Source organism: Lithobates pipiens, unplaced genomic scaffold, assembly GCF_037356315.1.
Source record: "Lithobates pipiens isolate NorthernLeopardFrog02 unplaced genomic scaffold, aLitPip1_a1.2 Scaffold_16, whole genome shotgun sequence".
Lineage (NCBI taxonomy): Eukaryota > Metazoa > Chordata > Amphibia > Anura > Ranidae > Lithobates > Lithobates pipiens.
This window is the reverse complement of record NW_027507748.1, coordinates 5,997,792-6,019,508: the sequence shown is the minus strand read 5'-3', so window position 1 is coordinate 6,019,508 and position 21,717 is coordinate 5,997,792. Positions and strand designations below refer to the sequence as shown.

General features: G+C 43.8%; 1 long non-coding RNA gene across 1 annotated transcript; it reads left to right on the top strand.

Moving 5' to 3' along the window:
* The first annotated feature begins 2,027 nt into the window (after positions 1–2,027).
* On the top strand, positions 2,028–21,318 carry LOC143981561 (uncharacterized). Its single transcript, XR_013274320.1, has 3 exons — positions 2,028–2,158; positions 6,814–7,047; positions 20,699–21,318. It is a non-coding gene; the product is annotated as an uncharacterized LOC143981561 (long non-coding RNA).
* The last annotated feature ends 399 nt before the right edge of the window (positions 21,319–21,717 follow it).

Sequence of the window (21,717 nt, the reverse complement as noted above, 5' to 3'; positions counted from 1 at the left end):
ATGGGCTCCTCCCATGACGCTCAGAATTGATCGATGGGCTCCTCCCATGACGCTCAGAATTGATCGATGGGCTCCTCCCATGACGCTCAGAATTGATCGATGGGCTCCTCCCATGACGCTCAGAATTGATCGATGGGCTCCTCCCATGACGCTCAGAATTGATGGCTGGGCTCCTCCCACGATGCTCAGAATTGATCGCAGGGCTCCTCCGGTTTCCACTGATCATCCTTCAGATGTTTCTGAAGTCCAAGCAATTGTCTGTAGACCTCGGAGACAGGATTATATGGAGGTACAGATTGGGGAAAGGGCACAGAAACATTTCTGCAGCATTGAAGGTCTCAATGAGCGCAGTGTCCTCCATCATCTGTAAATGGAAGAAGTTTGGAACCACCAGGACTCTTCCTAGAGCGGCCGCCCGACCAAACTGAGTGATCGGGGGAGAAGGGCCTTAGTCAGGGAGGTGACAGAGAACCCCGATGGTCACTCTGACAAAGCTCCAATGTTTCTCAGTGGAGAGAGGAGAACCTTCCAGAGGAACAACCATCTCTGCAGCCGTCCACCAATCAGGTCTGGATGGTAGAGTGGCCAGACAGAAGCCACTCCTCAGTAAAAGGCACATGACATCCCCGCCTGGAGTTCACCAAAAGACACCTGAAGGATCTCAGACCACGAGAAACAAAATTCTCTGGTCTAATGAAACAAAGATTGATCTCTTTGGCCTGAATAGCGTCATGTCTGGAGGAAACCAGGCACCGCTCATCACCCGGCCAGTACCATCCCTACTGTGAAGCATGGTGGTGGCAGCAGCATACTGTGGGGATGTTTTTCAGTGACAGGGAGAAACTGCCCAAAAATAGGAGTGCCGCGTTTGTAGCATCATCCTCCAAAATGACTTGAGGCTGTAATTGGTGCCAAAGGGGCTTCACCAAAGTATTGAGCAAAGGCTGTGGTCCTTGTGTACATGGGGGGGGGGGGCTGTGATCATTGTGTACATGGGGGGCCTGTGATCATTGTGTACATGGGGGGGGGGGCTGTGATCATTGTGTACATGGGGGGGCGGGCTGTGATCATTGTGTACATGGGGGGGAGGCCTGTGATCATTGTGTACATGGGGGGAGGCCTGTGATCATTGTGTACATGGGGGGGGGGGCTGTGATCATTGTGTACATGGGGGGGCCTGTGATCATTGTGTACATGGGGGGGGGGCCTGTGATCATTGTGTACATGGGGGGGAGACCTGTGATCATTGTGTACATGGGGGGGGAGGCCTGATCATTGTGTACATGGGGGGGAGGCCTGATCATTGTGTACAGGGGAGGAGCCTGTGCTACTTATTTACTTGGGATTTTTTTCCTTTAATAAAGTTGCAAAGATTTCACACAAATTTCTCTCACGTTGTCATTGTCGGATTGTTTTTTGAAATTTTGAGGAAAATAATGAATTGAATTCATTTTGGAATAAGGGCTGCAACATAGAAAAAATGTGGAAAAAGTGAAGCGCTGTGAATGCTTTCCGGATCGGCGTATACCGCCTAGGATAGCGGCCCTCCAGCTGTCTGTGAAAACACAACTCCCATCATTCCTCTTCCTGGGGGAGTCATGCTTGTAGCTGTCAGCCCTGCAATGCCTCCTGGGACTTGTAGTTTTGCAACAGCTGGAGACCCCCCGGCCTAGAAGATCGGTATATACCATATAGAGGGTGATGGTTGGCTGACGTATCTCACATACACACTGAGCTCAGGACCCCGGTGCTGCAATGCTGCCCCCCCCCCCCCCTCCGCACACACATCCTCCTGTTAGGTGCAGCCCCTCCCCCACCCTGTATTCTGTACACAATTTAACTCTTTCCTCCTCTCTCTCTGCAGCTCAACAAACAGTCCTAAGATTGGAGGGAAGTGAAGTCACTCTGGAGCCAAAATACACCGGAAATCCCTCAGAGATCAACTGGAAGATAAATGGTGAAATGCTGGTGGACATGGAGCTGAACTCCCAGGATGAGCCCTTGTTTTACAATCTTCGACGGGACAGAGCGACTATTGATAGAACCAATGGAGTGCTGACCATAAAGGACCTGCGTATAGAGGACTCCGGGTACTACAGGACGGAGGCTTTGGTGAATAATATTTATCAGTACACAGATATAATCCTCACTGTACGAGGTAAGTCTTTACCATTGGCTTCAGCTAATCACATGGTACGGGGGGCTGTGATTGGCCCTGGTACCATGTGACAGCTGTGGGCCAAACAGTCCTGAATAGAAGCCATTCATGGCGGTTTTGTTTACACTGTAATCATGTGATCGTTATGGGATGGCGCCTCTGCAAAGAACAAACTATCATCTGTTGCTAGGGATTTCAGCTTTTATTTTCTATGTTTTGTTTATTTCATTAGGGTAAGGGGGTTAAAGAGATTGTAAACTCTCATTTTTAAAAAGAAAAACACAAAAAACAAACATGTTCTACTTGCCTGCTCTGTAATGGATTTGCACAGAGCAGCCCCCCGATCCTCCTCTTCTGGGGTCCCTCTTCTGCTCTCCTGGCCCCTCCCACCTATTAAGTGCCTCCACTCCCACAGCATGCAGCTTTCTATGGGGGGCGCCCAAGCTGAGCCACGGCTCCTGTCCTCCAGCTGTTGTGGAACTACAAGTCCCATGAGGCATTACAAGGCTGACAGTTACAAGCTTGACTCCCCCAGGCAGAGGCATGATGGGACTTGTAGTTCTGTAACAGCTGGAGGGCCTCAGGTTGAGCACCCAATACCCAAGTAATAATAAAAAACACTGAGACATGCTGGAAAACCTAGCAACAAATTATGCAACAGATAATAGTTTTCTCTACTGCCTAATAAAGAAAAAAATAAATGACAGCTGAAAAATGGTGAAAAGCACTCAGACGCTATGCTCAGGTGTGAATGCAGCCTTACTGCGGAGGTGTCACTGCGACAGGAAGTGAGGAAGAATCTCCCCCAATGGAATCACAGTAATAATAACCTGACAGAAGTATGAAGGCCCCTCCCACAGAGGGCGGAGTCCGCTTTGCTGAGTGGGTGATCTGTCCGCTGAGCAGGCAAATGGCAGATCTGTGTCCATTCAAATTATGTAGAGCTGACCTGGACACGGCCTGCTCTGCTGTATGGGCAATCGTTTGTAAATGGATCGGCTATCTGTATACACCCGACTGCCCTTGATCCGATCCACCTGAATGGAGCGGAATGGTGTGTGTGTGTGTTTTTTGTGGCTGGTATTGGAGGCCGCCATTGTCAGCCCAGCCTCCATGGAACCTTTAGGAGTTCCTCTAGACTGAGCCGGGGGCTCCAAACTACAGCCCTCCAGTTGTTCAGGAACTACAATTCCCATCATGCCCGGTCATGTCTGTGAATGTCGGAATCTTACAATGCATCATGGGATGTTCTTCAACACGTGGAAGGCCGTAGTTTGGAGATCCCTGATCTAGGAGTTCCATGACCTGTGACTGATTGACCTCCCATTGGCTGGTCCAGGACCGATACCACTTGATGACTGCAGGACACCAACCGCCAGCCATTGTCTGGATGAGCATTTTCTTTAACCACTTAAGGACCGCCGCCTGCCAATGTACGTCCTCACAATGGCATGTACAGGCACAAGCACGTACATGTACGTGCTCGCCTTCCAGCGGGTGGGGGGTCCGATCGGACCCCCTCCTGCTGGATGCGGTGGTCCGTTTCGCTTCAGGAGCGATCCGGGATGAGGGGATGGCCGTTGGTTTCTGGCCACCCCCTCTCGATCGCTCCTGGCGAATGAGAAGCTTCCTCCCACTGTGTATTGTATACACAGGCAGGGAGGAAGTGATGTCATTCTCCTCGGGGGGGTCTTATTGACCGGACTACGAGGAGAAGACACAGTAAGTCTGCACCAAACACTACACTGACACTAACGAACACACAGGCACACAAACCCCCCCGATCACCCCCCAATCGCCCCCCGATCCCCCCTCCCCCCCAGTCACAGTGTCACTGATTGCAGTGATCATTTATTTACTGATCACTGCATTCAGTGTCAGTTGTAAAAAGTGTCAGGGCAGTTAGTGTTAGGTCCAGGGTAGCCCCCTACCACCCCCCAATAAAGGTTTAACCCCCTGATTGCCCCTAGTTAACCCTTTCACCCCCTTTTGCCAGTATCACTAAGCGATCATTTTTCTGATCGCTGCATTAGTGTCACTGGTGCCGCTAGGTAGCTAGTTATTATTTTTTTAGGTTCGCCGCCAGGTTTTTATAGCGCTAGGTACCCCGATATACTACCCAATAATGGTTTTAACCCCCTGATTACCCCTAGTTAACCCTTTCACCAGCGATCACAGTATAAGTGTCACTGGTGATGCTGGTTAGCCAGTTAGTTATTTAGGTTCCCCGTCAGGTTATTATCTAGCGCCAGGGACCCCCATATACTACCTAATAAAAATTTGAACCCCCTGATTGCCCCTAGTTAAGCCTTTCACCAGTGATCACCGTATAAGTGTTACGGGTGACTCTGGTTAGTTAGTTTGCTTTTTATAGCATCAGGGCACCCACCATTTATTACCCAATAAAGGTTTAACCCCCTGATCACCCGGCGGGTGATATCAATTAGGTTTTAGAGTCAGGGTCTGCGTCGCCCCAGGCAGCGCTAGGTTAGTGCCAGTACCGCTAACACCCACACGCAAAGCATAAACCTCCCGTAGTGGTATAGAATCTGAACAGATCAATATCTGATCTGATCAGATCTATACTAGCATCCCCAGCAGTTTAGGGTTCCAAAAAAATGCATTGTTAGCGGGATCAGCCCAGATACTTACTGGCACCTGCGTTTTGCCCCTCTGCCCAGCCCACCCAAGTGCAGTATCGATCGATCACTGTCACTTACAAAACACTAAACACATAACTGCAGTGATCGCAGAGTCAGGCCTGATCCCTGCGATCGCTAAAGCCCCGTACACACGAGCGGACTTTTCGACATCCAAACTCCGACGGACTGAGTCCGGCGGACTATCCGCTCGTGTGTGGGCTGCAACGGACTTTAGCTTCGCCAAAGTCTGACGGACTTTAGAAATGAAGCATGCTTTAAATTTTCCCGACGGAACTCCGCCGGACCCGGTCCCCTTCGAAAAATTCGCTCGTGTGTGTGCTACTCCGACGGACTAAAACCGACGCTAGGGCAGCTATTGGCTACTGTCTATGAACTTCCTACGTCGAATCCAGTCGTACGTCATCACGTTCGACTCCGTCGGAGTTTGGTGTGATGGTGTGTGGTCAAGTCCGTTCGGTCGAAAAGTCCGCCAGAACTCCGTCGGAACTCCGTCGGAACTCCGGCGGAACTCCTTTGGAGGTCTGTCAGACTTAATCCCTCTCGTGTGTACGGGGCATAACAGTTTTTTTTGGTAGCGTTTTATATTTAAATCCGGAAAGGCAGTGCTTGGTTTTCGGGGTCCCGTACGTGGCTAGGCTCCCAAAAAGTCCCCCACATGTGGTATCCCCGTACTCAGGAGAAGCAGCAGAATTTATTTTGGAGTGTAATTTGACTTCTGCCCATAGCATGTGTGAGCAATATATCATTTAGTGACAACTTTGTGCAAAAAAAAAAAAAAAATTGTAATATTCCTGCAACTTGTGGCAAAATATAAAATATTTCATGGACTCAACATGCCTCTCAGTAAATAGCTTGGGGTGTCTACTTTCCAAAATGGGGTCATTTGGGGGGTTTTGTGTTATTTTGGCATTTTATGGCATTCGAAACTGTGATAGGTAGTGAGGAGTGAAATCAAAAATTTGCACCCTTAGAAATCCTGAAGGCAGTGATTGGGTTTCGGGGTGCCGTAGGCTGCTAGACTCCCAAAAAGTCCCACATATGTGGTATCCCCGTACTCAGGAGAAGCAGCAGAATATATTTTGGGGTGCAATTCCACATATAACTATGGCATGTGTGAGCAATATATCATTTAGTGACAACTTTTTGTAAACTTTATTTATTTTTATTTTTTTGTGTCATTATTCAATCACTTGGGACAAAAAAAAAAAATAAATATTCAATGGGCTCAACATGCCCCTCAGCAATTTCCTTGGGGTGTCTACTTTCCAAAATGGGGTCATTTGGGGGGGGGATTTGTACTGCCCTGCCATTTTAGCACCTCAAGAAATGAGATAGGCAGTCATAAATTAAAAGCTGTGTAAATTCCAGAAAATGTACTCTAGTTTGTAGACGCTATAACTTTTGCGCAAACCAATAAATATACGCTTATTGACATTTTTTTAAATAAAGACATGTGGCTGAATACATTTTGCCCTAAATGTATGACTAAAATTGAGTTTTTATTCGATTTTTCTTATAACAAAAAGTAGAAAATATATTTTTCTCAAAATTTTTGGTCTTTTTCCATTTATATCGCAAAAAATAAAAATCGCAGAGGCAATTAAATACCATCAAAAGAAAGCTCTATTTGTGGGAAGAAAAGGACGCAAATTTCGTTTGGGTACAACATTGCATGACCGCGCAATTACCAGTTAAAGCAGCGCAGTGCAAAATTGTAAAAAGACCTCCGGTCCTTAGGCTGACAATTGGTCCGGGCCTGAAGTGGTTAATCACCTACAATAGTTTTGTTTTATCACAGGTTCTCCAAGACCTGAAAATAATTTCAAGGGTTCCTCTGTGTTGTAAAGGTCGGGATGTTGGTTTACAGATCCCATTATGCCACCTTCTCCATAGACAAGAAATGTACTCCACAGAGGGAAGGAAGGAAGTCTGGGTATAGATGGAGCGGGTGATGGAGATCTCATCCTCTCATGTCATATTCTTTTCTTTCAGCTTGTCCTGATAAGCCCAACATCACCGATCAATCTACTGAGGAGAATATTGTACTATACTGTGAAAGCTCCACTCCGGGGGTCACCTATGAATGGTTTAAACAGACAGAATCCGTGGGCAAGAAACAATCGTACTCCGAACCCCGACCCGAACATAATGTGACTCTGACCTGTGTTGTGGATAATGAAGTGTGTTAGAAGAGTTCATCTATTATAATCCCCTATACTCCTCCAGGTGAGTCCCGGCGGCGGCCAGTGATGTCTAAAAAGGAAATCTCACCCTCAATTCTCACCGACATCTTTCCTGATCAGATATAACAGAGTATATATCACTTCCTCTGTATACCTGTCATCAGAGAGTCAGAGGTGTGACTCCGCCTCCTACATACTGATTGGTTACTTCTACCTGTGTGTGACCCTGATCTCCTCCTCATTGTTCTGTACATCACCTCTCTCCTCTCTATGATCATCACCCCCATCATCTCATACTTCTACCTGTGTGTGGTCCTGATCTCCTCCTCATTGTTCTGTACTTCACCTCTCTCCTCTCTATGATCATCACCCCCATCATCTCATACTTCTACCTGTGTGTGATCCTGATCTCCTCCTCATTGTTCTGTACATCACCTCTCTCCTCTCTATGATCATCACCCCCATCATCTCATACTTCTACCTGTGTGTGGTCCTGATCTCCTCCTCATTGTTCTGTACTTCACCTCTCTCCTCTCTATGATCATCACCCCCATCATCTCATACTTCTTCCTGTGTGTGATCCTGATCTCCTCCTCATTGTTCTGTACTTCACCTGTCTCCTCTCTATTATCATCACCCCCATCATCTCATACTTCTACCTGTGTGTGATCCTGATCTCCTCCTCATTGTTCTGTACTTCACCTCTCTCCTCTCTATGATCATCACCCCCATCATCTCATACTTCTACCTGTGTGTGACCCTGATCTCCTCCTCATTGTTCTGTACATCACTGTCTCCTCTCTATGATCATCACCCCCATCATCTCATACTTCTACCTGTGTGTGACCCTGATCTCCTCCTCATTGTTCTGTACATCACCTGTCTCCTCTCTATGATCATCACCCTCATCATCTCATACTTCTACCTGTGTGTGACCCTGATCTCCTCCTCATTGTTCTGTACATCACCTCTCTCCTCTCTATGATCATCACCCCCCATCATCTCATACTTCTACCTGTGTGTGACCCTGATCTCCTCCTCATTGTTCTGTACATCACCTCTCTCCTCTCTATGATCATCACCCCCATCATCTCATACTTCTACCTGTGTGTGATCCTGATCTCCTCCTCATTGTTCTGTATTTCACCTCTCTCCTCTCTATGATCATCACCCCCATCATCTCATACATCTACCTGTGTGTGACCCTGATCTCCTCCTCATTGTTCTGTACATCACCTCTCTCCTCTCTATGATCATCACCCCCATCATCTCATACTTCTACCTGTGTGTGGTCCTGATCTCCTCCTCATTGTTCTGTACTTCACCTCTCTCCTCTCTATGATCATCACCCCCATCATCTCATACTTCTACCTGTGTGTGATCCTGATCTCCTCCTCATTGTTCTGTACTTCACCTCTCTCCTCTCTATGATCATCACCCCCATCATCTCATACTTCTACCTGTGTGTGGTCCTGATCTCCTCCTCATTGTTCTGTACTTCACCTCTCTCCTCTCTATGATCATCACCCCCATCATCTCATACTTCTTCCTGTGTGTGATCCTGATCTCCTCCTCATTGTTCTGTACTTCACCTGTCTCCTCTCTATTATCATCACCCCCATCATCTCATACTTCTACCTGTGTGTGATCCTGATCTCCTCCTCATTGTTCTGTACTTCACCTCTCTCCTCTCTATGATCATCACCCCCATCATCTCATACTTCTACCTGTGTGTGATCCTGATCTCCTCCTCATTGTTCTGTACTTCACCTGTCTCCTCTCTATTATCATCACCCCCATCATCTCATACTTCTACCTGTGTGTGATCCTGATCTCCTCCTCATTGTTCTGTACTTCACCTCTCTCCTCTCTATGATCATCACCCCCATCATCTCATACTTCTACCTGTGTGTGATCCTGATCTCCTCCTCATTGTTCTGTACTTCACCTGTCTCCTCTCTATGATCATCACCCCCATCATCTCATACTTCTACCTGTGTGTGACCCTGATCTCCTCCTCATTGTTCTGTACATCACCTGTCTCCTCTCTATGATCATCACCCTCATCATCTCATACTTCTACCTGTGTGTGATCCTGATCTCCTCCTCATTGTTCTGTATTTCACCTCTCTCCTCTCTATGATCATCACCCCCATCATCTCATACTTCTACCTGTGTGTGATCCTGATCTCCTCCTCATTGTTCTGTACATCACCTCTCTCCTCTCTATGATCATCACCCCCATCATCTCATACTTCTACCTGTGTGTGACCCCGATCTCCTCCTCATTGTTCTGTACTTCACCTCTCTATGATCATCACCCCCATCATCTCATACTTCTACCTGTGTGTGATCCTGATCTCCTCCTCATTGTTCTGTACTTCACCTCTCTCCTCTCTATGATCATCACCCCCATCATCTCATACTTCTACCTGTGTGTGATCCTGATCTCCTCCTCATTGTTCTGTACTTCACCTCTCTCTTCTCTATAATCATCACTCCCATCATCTCATACTTCTACCTGTGTGTGATCCTGATCTCCTCCTCATTGTTCTGTACTTCACCTCTCTCCTCTCTATGATCATCACCCCCATCATCTCATACTTCTACCTGTGTGTGACCCTGATCTCCTCCTCATTGTTCTGTACATCACCTGTCTCCTCTCTATGATCATCACCCTCATCATCTCATACTTCTACCTGTGTGTGACCCTGATCTCCTCCTCATTGTTCTGTACTTCACCTCTCTCCTCTCTATGATCATCACCCCCATCATCTCATACTTCTACCTGTGTGTGACCCTGATCTCTTCCTCATTGTTCTGTACTTCACCTCTCTCCTCTCTATGATCATCACCCCCATCATCTCATACTTCTACCTGTGTGTGACCCCGATCTCCTCCTCATTGTTCTGTACTTCACCTCTCTATGATCATCACCCCCATCATCTCATACTTCTACCTGTGTGTGATCCTGATCTCCTCCTCATTGTTCTGTACTTCACCTCTCTCCTCTCTATGATCATCACCCCCATCATCTCATACTTCTACCTGTGTGTGATCCTGATCTCCTCCTCATTGTTCTGTACTTCACCTCTCTCTTCTCTATAATCATCACTCCCATCATCTCATACTTCTACCTGTGTGTGATCCTGATCTCCTCCTCATTGTTCTGTACTTCACCTCTCTCCTCTCTATGATCATCACCCCCATCATCTCATACTTCTACCTGTGTGTGACCCTGATCTCCTCCTCATTGTTCTGTACATCACCTGTCTCCTCTCTATGATCATCACCCTCATCATCTCATACTTCTACCTGTGTGTGATCCTGATCTCCTCCTCATTGTTCTGTATTTCACCTCTCTCCTCTCTATGATCATCACCCCCATCATCTCATACTTCTACCTGTGTGTGATCCTGATCTCCTCCTCATTGTTCTGTACATCACCTCTTTCCTCTCTATGATCATCACCCCCATCATCTCATACTTCTACCTGTGTGTGACCCCGATCTCCTCCTCATTGTTCTGTACTTCACCTCTCTATGATCATCACCCCCATCATCTCATACTTCTACCTGTGTGTGATCCTGATCTCCTCCTCATTGTTCTGTACTTCACCTCTCTCCTCTCTATGATCATCACCCCCATCATCTCATACTTCTACCTGTGTGTGTGACCCTGATCTCCTCCTCATTGTTCTGTACATCACCTCTCTCCTCTCTATGATCATCACCCCCATCATCTCATACTTCTACCTGTGTGTGATCCTGATCTCCTCCTCATTGTTCTGTACTTCACCTCTCTCCTCTCTATGATCATCACCCCCATCATCTCATACTTCTACCTGTGTGTGATCCTGATCTCCTCCTCATTGTTCTTTTCTTTTCAAATGTTTTTATTGAGATTTTTAGCAGAGTAAGGCCGCGTACACACGGGCGGACTGTCTGTCCAACTTAGTCCGCTGAAACACATTTCAGCGGACAGTCCGCTCGTGTGTGGGCTTCAGCTGGCTTTTTCAGCGGACTAAGTCTTTCGGAATTTCCGTAATATTGTCTGTCCAAACTTGGTTTCAGCGGACAGTCCGCTCGTGAGTAGGCAAGTTGGACGGACTAAGTATGGCGCATGCTCAGAAAGGATTTACACGGCCGAAGGTTGCATTGCTGTGTATAGGACGTCGTATTTCTAGTCCCGTCGTACGTGCTGTACACGTCATCACGCAAGCTTTCAACGGACTGTCTGTTCATCGTGTGTGGTCAAGTCCATTCATTCAAAAGTAGGACAGACTGTCTGTCGGATTGTCTGACGGACTCACTTGGCCAGACAGTCCGCCCGTGTGTACGCGGCTTTAGTTACAACAAGGGTTGCAAAACAAAAAAAAAATATATATAGTAGTAAAAGTAACATAACACAGTATAATGTAGTGACAGGGTTTTCTCAGCACAATATAGCATATAAACAAATAATCCACAATAAAGAATAAAGTAGTATTCCCAAGTATCTAATATTCATAGTCATAAAGGGACTCGAACAAGAGTAAGTCTCTTAGAATTTGTATAATAAAGTCCGTAATATAATTATTGTAAGATTTATAAATAGCGATATGGATAATGGCCACTTCTGGACCCCAAGACACCCCTCACAGGGATCTATCTGTGTCTTGGAGTACCTAGGCCAACATCCTAAAGGAAATTCAAACACAGTAGTTATATTTTATGAAGGAAAATAAAGATCTATTCTTACTCCGCAGCTCAATTCAGATAAACAAACATGTGATATATTTGTCACTTTGTTATGAAATTATTTTTAAAGCCATCCAAAAAAAAATATTAAAACCCACAGGAGTTCTTTCTTCTATATGATTAAAGAATCAGCATTATCTAAATTGTGGAAGTATAATTTTTGTACCATGTACTCCAAGGTTCCCATAGTTGTTGTTCCTTAATATAGAGGGATTTGTCATTAGGAAATAACAATTGGTAGGAGTGGTGGAGTTGGGTTAATTCTATAACTTCTGTCATAGTAGGAAGAGAGTCAGTTTTCCATTTTCTAGTTATGGATAGTCTCGCAGCTAAAAGTATATGTGTTACTACTTTACCATATTGTTCGGGAATCGTATGTAAATTCATATTCAGAATGGCTAGTTCTGGTGAAAGTTGAAGGACAATACCTGTTACGGAAGTGAGTAAATGGGAGATTGCCTGCCAGTAGTTATGTAAGCTTGGGCAGTCCCACATAATATGAAATAGGGTCCCCAATTGGGTACAATTTCTCCAGCAATTAGGTGACGAGTTCCCCTTGAATTTTGCTAGGATATGTGGAGTCAGGTATTGTCTTTGAACAATTTTTTGTGCCAGTTCCCATAGTGTAACACATGCAGTGGCCCTATATATGCTTCGTAGGGAAGCCATCCATTGTTTAATTGAAAAGTCTTGCCCCAAATCTTGTTCCCATTTAAGGAAGGAAGGTAGTTTGCTGGGTATGTTTTTTTCCCCTAGAATTGGGTATATTGTAGCTACTCCTTTCTGTGAGGTGGCATGGTTATTGAGGAAAGACCATATTTTAACCGGGATTGAAGCTCTGAGTTGTGGATTGTGTAGCAGACACTTTTCTATTTGAATATATGTAGATCGCTCAGAATTCGGAAGCTGTAATTTATTACTTAACTGAGAAAAAGACTTTAATGAGCCCTGTTGGAAGAAGGAACCAAGTTTGATATCCCGACCCAAATTCCAGACGTGTATTTGTACGCCAGGAATTAATGTTGGTATAATTGTTAGAGGAGGGTTTAACACCGTGATTGGAGTTTTATCCCATTTGTATGTGATGATTCTCTGCCAAGAGTGTAGCGTCGCTTTCACCGTTGGTGGGTATTGAGCTGTAATTGTGGACTTAATTTTCCTACTAAGTAACCAGAATTGCATATTAGGCTGTCGTGTGATGTCTTTCTCAATTTGTCCCCATAAAGTTTTAGGAGTAGGCAAGAACCATTCTTGCAATTGGGTCAAAAGAGTTGCGTCATAATAATCCTGTAGATCAGGTACGGTCGCACCACCTATATTTCTATGTTTAATTAGTATATGGTATGCGCAACGGGATTTTTTGCCATTCCATAGATATTTTCCCAAACTGCTTTGCAAGGATTTAAAGTAGTATTTAGGGATACATATTGGAAGGGACCTGAGTTGATATAATAATTTTGGTAAGGTCATCATTTTGAAAGCTGCCAGGCGACCAGCCCATGTAAATTCGAATTTACTAAGTGTTGTCAGATCTGTTTCAAAATGTTTCTTAAATGGTAAAAAGTTTGTTTTAAATAACTGTTTAGTTTTGTTAGTGAGAGTGATTCCTAAGTAAGAAATCCCCTCGTCTTTCCAGTGGTAGGGGTATTTATTAGACAATAACTGCCTGGTTGTGTTATCTAATCCTAGGTCTAGAATATTGGACTTGGTTTCATTGATTTTATAATATGATGCTGCTCCAAATGTCGTTAGTATATTTTGGAGATTCGGGAGAGATGAAATAGGATCAGACACTATAAGCACTATGTCATCTGCGAACAGACTTATTTTATTATCTATTTGCCCAATTTTTATACCAGATAGTTTTGTGTCAGATCGTATACGTTCTGCTAGAGGTTCGATGGCTAAATTAAATATTAAAGGAGATAAGGGGCAACCATGTCGTGTTCCATTCGAGATGCCAAAGGGCCTAGACATCATATCATTTGTGTATACTCTCGCTAAGGGGACCTTATACAGTGCAAAAATTGCCGATAAAATATTTCCATGAAAGCCGAATTTTAAAAGCACTGACTGTAAATAGCCCCAATGGACCCTATCAAACGCCTTCTCTGCATCCAAAGAAAGGAGCAGAGAAGGCGTTTGATGTCTCTCAGTGAAGTGTATAATATCAATCAGACGTCTTGTTGCATCTGAAGATTGTCGGCCTTTAGTAAAGCCAGATTGATCTTTGTGAATGAGGTCTGGTATGTAGTTCATCAGTCGATTCGCTATTGCTTTGGCGTATATTTTGATGTCAATGTTCAATAATGAAATCGGTCTGAAATTTTGGGGAGCGTTGGGATCTTTACCTGGTTTCGGCAGTGTTATGATCAAGGCCTGAAGCATCTCAGCCCGAAATTCTGATTTGGATGCCGCTTCGTTAAAAAGTGAGCATAAGTGGGGAGCCAGTATACAGTGCCTTGCGAAAGTATTCGGCCCCCTTGAACTTTTCAACCTTTTGCCACATTTCAGGCTTCAAACATAAAGATATAACATTTTTATTTTTTGTGAAGAATCACCAACAAGTGGGACACAATTGTGAAGTGGAACGAAATCTATTGGATTTTTGAAACTTTTTTAACTAATAAAAAAAATGAAAAGTGGGGCGTGCAAAATTATTTTGGCCCTCTTGCGTTAATACTTTGTAGAGCCACCTTTTGCTGCGATTACAGCCGCAAGTCGCTTGGGGTGTCTCTATCAGTTTTGCACATCAAGAGACTGAAATTCTTGCCCATTCTTCCTTGCAAAACAGCTGGAGCTCAGTGAGGTTGGATGGAGAGCGTTTGTGAACAGCAGTTTTCAGCTCTTTCCACAGATTCTCGATTGGATTCAGGTCTGGACTTTGACTTGGCCATTCTAACACCTGGATACGTTTATTTGTGAACCATTCCTTTGTAGATTTTGCTGTATGTTTGGGATCATTGTCTTGTTGGAAGATAAATCTCCGTCCCAGTTTCAGGTCTTTTGCAGACTCCAACAGGTTTCCATCCAGAATGGTCCTGTATTTGGCTGCATCCATCTTCCTCTCAATTTTAACCATCTTCCCTGTCCCTGCTGAAGAAAAGCAGGCCCAAACCATGATGCTGCCATCACCATGTGTGACAGTGGGGATGGTGTGTTGAGGGTGATGAGCTGTGTTGCTTTTACGCCAAACATATCGTTTTGCATTGTGGGCAAAAAGTTGGATTTTGGTTTCATGTGACCAGAGCACCTTCTTCCACATGTTTGGTGTGTCTCCCAGGTGGCTTGTGGCAAACTTTAGACGAGACTTTTTATGGATATCTTTGAGAAATGGCTTTCTTCTTGCCACTCTTCCATAAAGGGCAGATTTGTGCAGTGTACGACTGATTGTTGTCCTATGGACAGACTCTCCCACCTCAGCTGTAGTTCTCTGCAGTTCATCCAGAGTGATCATGGGCTTCTTGGCTGCATCTCTGATCAGTCTTCTCCTTGTCTGAGTTGAAAGTTTAGAGGGACAGCCAGGTCTTGGTAGATTTGCAGTGGTCTGATACTCCTTCCATTTCAAAATGATCGCTTGCACAGTGCTCCTTGGGATGTTTAAAGCTTGGGAAATCTTTTTGTATCCAAATCTGGCTTTAAACTTCTCCACAACAGTATTACGGACCTGCCTGGTGTGTTCCTTGGTCTTCATGATGCTCTCTGCGCTTTCAACAGAACCCTGAGACTATCACAGAGCAGGTGCATTTATACAGAGACTTGATTACACACAGGTGGATTCTATTTATCACCATCAGTCATTTAGGACAACATTGGATCATTCAGAGATCCTCGCTGAACTTCTGGAGTGAATTTGCTGCACTGAAAGTAAAGGGGCCGAATAATTTTGCACGCACCACTTTTCAGTTTTTTATTTGCTAAAAAAGCTTAAATTATCCAATAGATTTCGTTCCACTTCACAATTGTGTCCCACTTGTTGGTGATTCTTCACAAAAAATTAAAATGTTATATCTTTATGTTTGAAGCCTGAAATGTGGCAAAAGGTTGAAAAGTCAAGGGGGCCGAATACTTTCGCAAGGCACTGTATCTCGAAGTAGTTTCTAGTATTCTCCTATCATTCCATCTGGGCCCGGAGATTTATTGTTGGGCAGGGAGTCTATAGTTCTAGCAATTTCTTCCACTGAAAATGGGACGTTAAGATCAGAGATTTGATCAGTAGTTAATGATGGGAGACTAATAGTATCTAAGAAATCGCTTATTATCTTTGGGGTAGGTGTGGGAGTTTTGAGAATCATCTTTAAGATTGTAAAGGGAGCTATAATAACAGCTAAATGCATTGGCTATGTCTTGGGGGTCTTGCAATTTTTCTCTAGTAATAGGGTGGTATATATATGGAATCTTTGATTTGGAATATCTGCCTTTGATCCGAAGTGCCATGTTTTTTCCTGCTTTGTTGCTAGTATGGTAATATTTAGCTTTAAGTTTTCTAGTATGTTTTTCAAATGTATCCAATAAAGTTGTTCTGAGTTCCTGTCGTAATATTTGTAGTTTAGTTTTCAGTTGTTGTGATGGGTGACATTGGTTTTGGGAATCTAATGTTTTAATGTCAGCAGTAAGTTTCTCGATGCGTTTCGTTTTATTTTTCCTGAATTGAGCATTCAGTTGCATTAGGATTCCCCTACTAAATGTTTTATGAGCACCCCATAGGGTGGCGGAGTCTGACACCGATCCCACATTATATTTAAAGAATTCAGTTATCTGGTTTTGTATAGCTGTAGCATAGGTAGGCATTTTGATAAGATATGCATTTGTTCTCCATAGAAAATGGGTCGTTTGAGAGTGTTTAGGTAGAATAGTAATACTAATTGGGGCATGATCAGTCCAAGTGATGGGTGCAATGTCAGACTCCCCCACCCGCTGCAATAATCACTTATCTGTAAAAATATAATCGATACGAGTATAGGTATTATGTACCAGGGAATGATATGTGTATTCACCATCTCCAGGATGATGGCATCTCCATACATCATAGAGATCGCTTTTATTCAAAAAAATGTTTAAGTGCACAGTTGGTTCTGGTTTTGGGATTAGAAGTGTCTAGTTCTTGTTCATGTATTGTGTTGAAGTCTCCACAAATTATTAAGGCACCTTTTCGGCATTTACCTATTTTTCTCATCAGGCCATTCAGAAAATGGGATTGCCTTTTATTAGGCGCATACACATTTACCAATGTAGTAAGTGTATTATCAATGGTACATATTAATACGAGGTATCGTCCATTGGTATCTACAATACATTCATGCAATTGAAAATTAACTGAATGATGTATGGCAATAAGTACTCCTCTTTTTTTCTGTTGGCCCGATGCTGTAAAGATGTGGGGACAGTTCTTATGGGTACAAGTGGGAATAGCGCTTGTTTTGAAATGGGTTTCTTGTATACACAATATTTGACAGCGCTGGGTGTTAGCCATTTGCCACATCGACGCTCTTTTTGCTGGATGGTTAAGACCATTAGTATTTAAAGATATTAACTTTATACTCATAAAAGGATATTAATAAGATGGAAAAAGTAAGTACATACTAGCCTGATAATAGCTTTAAATTCTACTTCCATGTGAACAATCTGTAGTCTGAAATTACTATGAATGTTCAAAAATTTAGTGACTGAAAAGTTTTGATTCAAATTTTGTAGGTTCACAACATACCTGTCCCTTTGAATGCTATGAGTTGTGTACAGGATACTGTGAAGAAAAAAATAAAAGTAAAAGCACAAACAAAAATATAACCAAACATTAAACTTAACTTGCAGTGGTAAACATTTCAATGCATACTGCAACATTAGAATGGGGAATTAGTTCAAAGGTCAGCTGTTCCAAAGATTTAGTATCGCACGGCACGGCGGGCAAGCTGATAGATCGGCTTCCTATAGATAGGATTGTATTTTGACCGGATCTAGTCAATGAAAGCTAATGCCATTGTGGCGTAAGTTTCTCCGGATTCTTCTTAGCTCCGATAGGTGGAGTTGGTTCGGGGATAATACCCCCATGTGCGAAGTAACTTAATGCCTTGTTCCACAGAAGTGATTGTATGGTAGGTGTCGTTCTTCTGTATCAGTAGTTTAGATGGTTGTTTCCAACGGTATTCAATTTTATGATTACGCAGAGCTTTTGTAATCGTGGAAAGTTGTCTTCTCATATCTAGAGTATGTTTAGACAAGTCAGCATAAATCTGGATTGTATTGTATGGTTGTGGAAGTTGTCCTAGATGTCGCACTTTATATAGGATTTGTTCTTTAACATGGTAGAAGTGTACTCTAAGTAGTACATCACGTGGTATCTGTGGAGGGAGAAATGACGGTTTCGGAATCCGATGGATACGATCAATTGTGAGCTCTAAGGCTGGTATAGCTGGCAGCAAGTTGGAGAATAAGTCAGTGGCATATTTTTTAAGATCAGACTGCTGTATATTTTCAGGGATACCCCTGATTTTGAGATTGTTCTTCCTTGAGCAGTCTTCTAAATCTGCAATTTTAAATTTAAGCCACTCTTTTTCAGCTTTATTTTCTTCATGAGCATCTATTAAATCATTAATAGTATTGGTCATGTCTCCCATAGAGTTCTCAATAGTGTGTACTCTTTCACCTAAGGAGTTCACTGCTTTGGAGAATTGATTTGTGAGTTGTAAAATATCCGTATGAAGCGAAGTATGTAAAGTTAATAGCATTTCTTTTAATTGGGTGTCCAGAATAGGCTGGTTATTAGTGGGGAATGCGGCTATAGGTGAAGCTATAGGAGTTATGACTGTGTTATCTTGACTAATATGAGGTATTTTATAGCTTACCTCCTGGCCTGTGAAATCCAGTTTGATAGGAGTTTTAGCCGGGCTGCGACATGTAGGGCTGAGGTAATCTTCCTCATGAGGAGATTCCAGATGTGTTTTCTGAGGTGATTCTTCTAGAGCAGCATCAGGCATGTCAGTGTATTGCGCTCTCCCTGAGGAGGCCGTTGCTGGTACAGCAGCTGTGAGAGGATCTGCGCCATCTTTTTTTCTCCCACCCGCTGACTGAGAGGAGAATGTCGTTAGTTTTTTCATTTTCCGTTCGTCTTTCCGCTTTTTTGACATCACCTTCGGATTCAGGAACTCTTCCGTTGTCTGTTCGTATCTTTTTTACCGATATTCGCTGTGAATTGTCGCTAATATGCCCGTTCATGTCACGGAGCTCTCTCACAGAGCGTCCATTCGGCTCATGCGCTGGCCACGCCCCCCCAAATGCCTGGAAAATGTCTCTAAGGTACTTCCAGTCGACTCTATCAAACGCCTTCTATGCATCAAGGGAGATGAGCAGAGAAGGCGTTCGATGGTGCTCTGCCCATTACAATAGATCAATAAATCTCCTAGTGTCATCCGATGCTTGTCTGCCAGCCACAAAACCCACCTAATTGATATGTACTAAGGAGGGGATGATGTTGGAGAGTCGCATAGCTAGAAGTTTAGTGAATAGCTTGGTGTCGGTGTTCAGTAAGGAGAAGGGTCTGTAGCTGGTAGGATCATCATGTGGTGTGCCTGGTTTTGGAATGGTGGTGATAGTGGGTTGTAAGGATTCTGCAGGTATGGAGCCCGTAGAGGCAATATGGTTGAATGAATCATTTAAGTGGGGGGTAAGAATTTTGGAGAATAGCTTCTAGTAATTGTTACTAAAACCATCAGGCCCTGGGGCCTTATGGGGTGGTAGCGAAGCAATAGCTTTATCTACTCCTGATGGCGTGAAAGGGGATGAAAGAGAATGTATCTGGTCCTGTGAAAGTGAGGATAACTAAGTTATTTAAGAAGCTCTCAATATCAGCAAATGCAGGAGTTGGTGCCGTGGTGGAAGATGTGAGGATGTATAGCTTGGCATAGAAAGAGAGAAATTGGTCAGCAATATCTTTAGGGTTGGTGTGTCGGGTGCCGGAATGATCAGTGAGATGGGGGATTTGGGCATGAGCCAATCCACGTTTAAGTTGCTTAGCTCCGGGTTTATCATTCTGGGAATAAAATTGTAGACATAGACGTTTAAGGTGGAGATCAAAATTGGAATGGAGGTGTCACTAAGGGATTGTCTAGCAGTGCGGAGCTCAGAGAAAAGGAGAACAGAAATTGTGTAATCCAAAAGAAATATGAAAACACAGCTGGACAGACTGCCACTGAGAACCTAGGACAGAAACATATCACTTATCTAACAACAATTCTATACAATTAACACACAGCCATATAGTCAAATACACCTTACATAGAAAACTAAAGGAAAGAACACACCATGGTATCAGAAAACCCAATAAAACATAACCCACCATGCTGTATGTGGGACCCTGGTAAGGTTTAACCCTTTGGTGCCAGCTACCACCGGCCCTTTAAGGGGTTTGCTATTCTGGGAAGTGGGGCAGGGCTTTTGGCCATGTGACCACTGTGATTGGCTGTCATGGCGGCCACATGATCAGAAGTCTCCAGATTGCAAGGAGTGATTGGGAACTTTCACGGCACGCGCTCTCAGCACAGCACTGCTGGTTCTATTGCATACAAATATGTGGCCGCTCGGAGCCAACTGGTTACACATAGAACAATGGCTGGTGACTCTCTCACATAGTCATGTCCTCACTCGGCCCGCTGTCATTGTGTGATGATAATCTGACCTTCTTCTATCCTCCATGTTTACTGGATGAGTTATTAAATGGCCGGCTATGTCCTTATCAAGACAACCAGAATCTCTGCCCTGTTACCAGTGTGACTGTCCTGTTATACTAACAGAGATTTGGGGGGCGCACCCTAAAAGATGCATTAAAGATGGTGCAGCCCTATAATATTGTGTTCTGTCCTGTTATACTGACACTGCTGTACTGAAGATCTGACTGGATTTCATATATAATATTTACTATTCTGTACAACTCTCTCATTGTACCCCATTATCTCCATTTAGGAGAAGTTTGGCCTGGGATACGTCACCTCCTGTCCCCCATTGCGGTCTTTGTCCTCTACACTGTTCTCCTCATCTTTATAGTCAATGACCTGAGGAAGATGAAGGATGAGAAGAATCGGAGTGAGAGGAAGACAAGGAGAAGGGATCAGATGGACATGGAAATGGAACCAACTTACTATAATGACAGGAATTGAAACGTCTCCCCAGATTGTCAGCCTGGAAATTGTATGAGAACAAAGCACACCGTATGTAAAGAACTCCAACTGGGGAAACTTACAGGGCCACCAACTTCTCCAATTTCAGCTGATTCAGCAGGTATTGGTAGAAATGGGAGCCATCTAGGGCCAGCTTAAGTCTCCGGCTCAAAGTTGACAAGTGACTTGAAGGATTGGTGACCATTGATGGCTGTATCTGAATGTTTTCTGATTTTATTTGTGCTTAGTCGTATTATTCAACAGCTGCTTTTTTACTTTCTATATACAATATATTATATTTTAGATGCAGCTTTTGTTTCTTTTTATCTGACAACCACCTTAGAAGATACAGTAGATCTTTATTATTGATTAACATACATATTATTTTTTTCTTGTGTATTCTCAATAAAATATTCTTATACCAATAATACCGACTTCTGGTTCAGTTCCACCTCCTTTCCATCTCATTTCCTTCCCCTAGGACTCATTGGTATACCACCCTGATAATCCCCCCACCTTCCTGACAATCACTAACAAAGATGAAGAGCTTTGACTGACCTGAGGAGACCACAATCTCTACTAGGAGAAGAGAGATGAGTAAAGTATCCAAATGTTGTCCTGATTGCAACTTACAAAGACTTGTGATAGAGAGTAAAAGAACCACTCTACTCTTCTGCTACTTCAAGCTCCTCCATTTCCACCCCTCCCCCTATACAAGATTAACTATCATCAACCTCAAACAATAGGGATGAAAGTATTTCAAGGAGTGTCAGAGGTTTTCCTTACAGCACTTCTTGGGGGGGGGGGCTCAGTATCAGTACATGA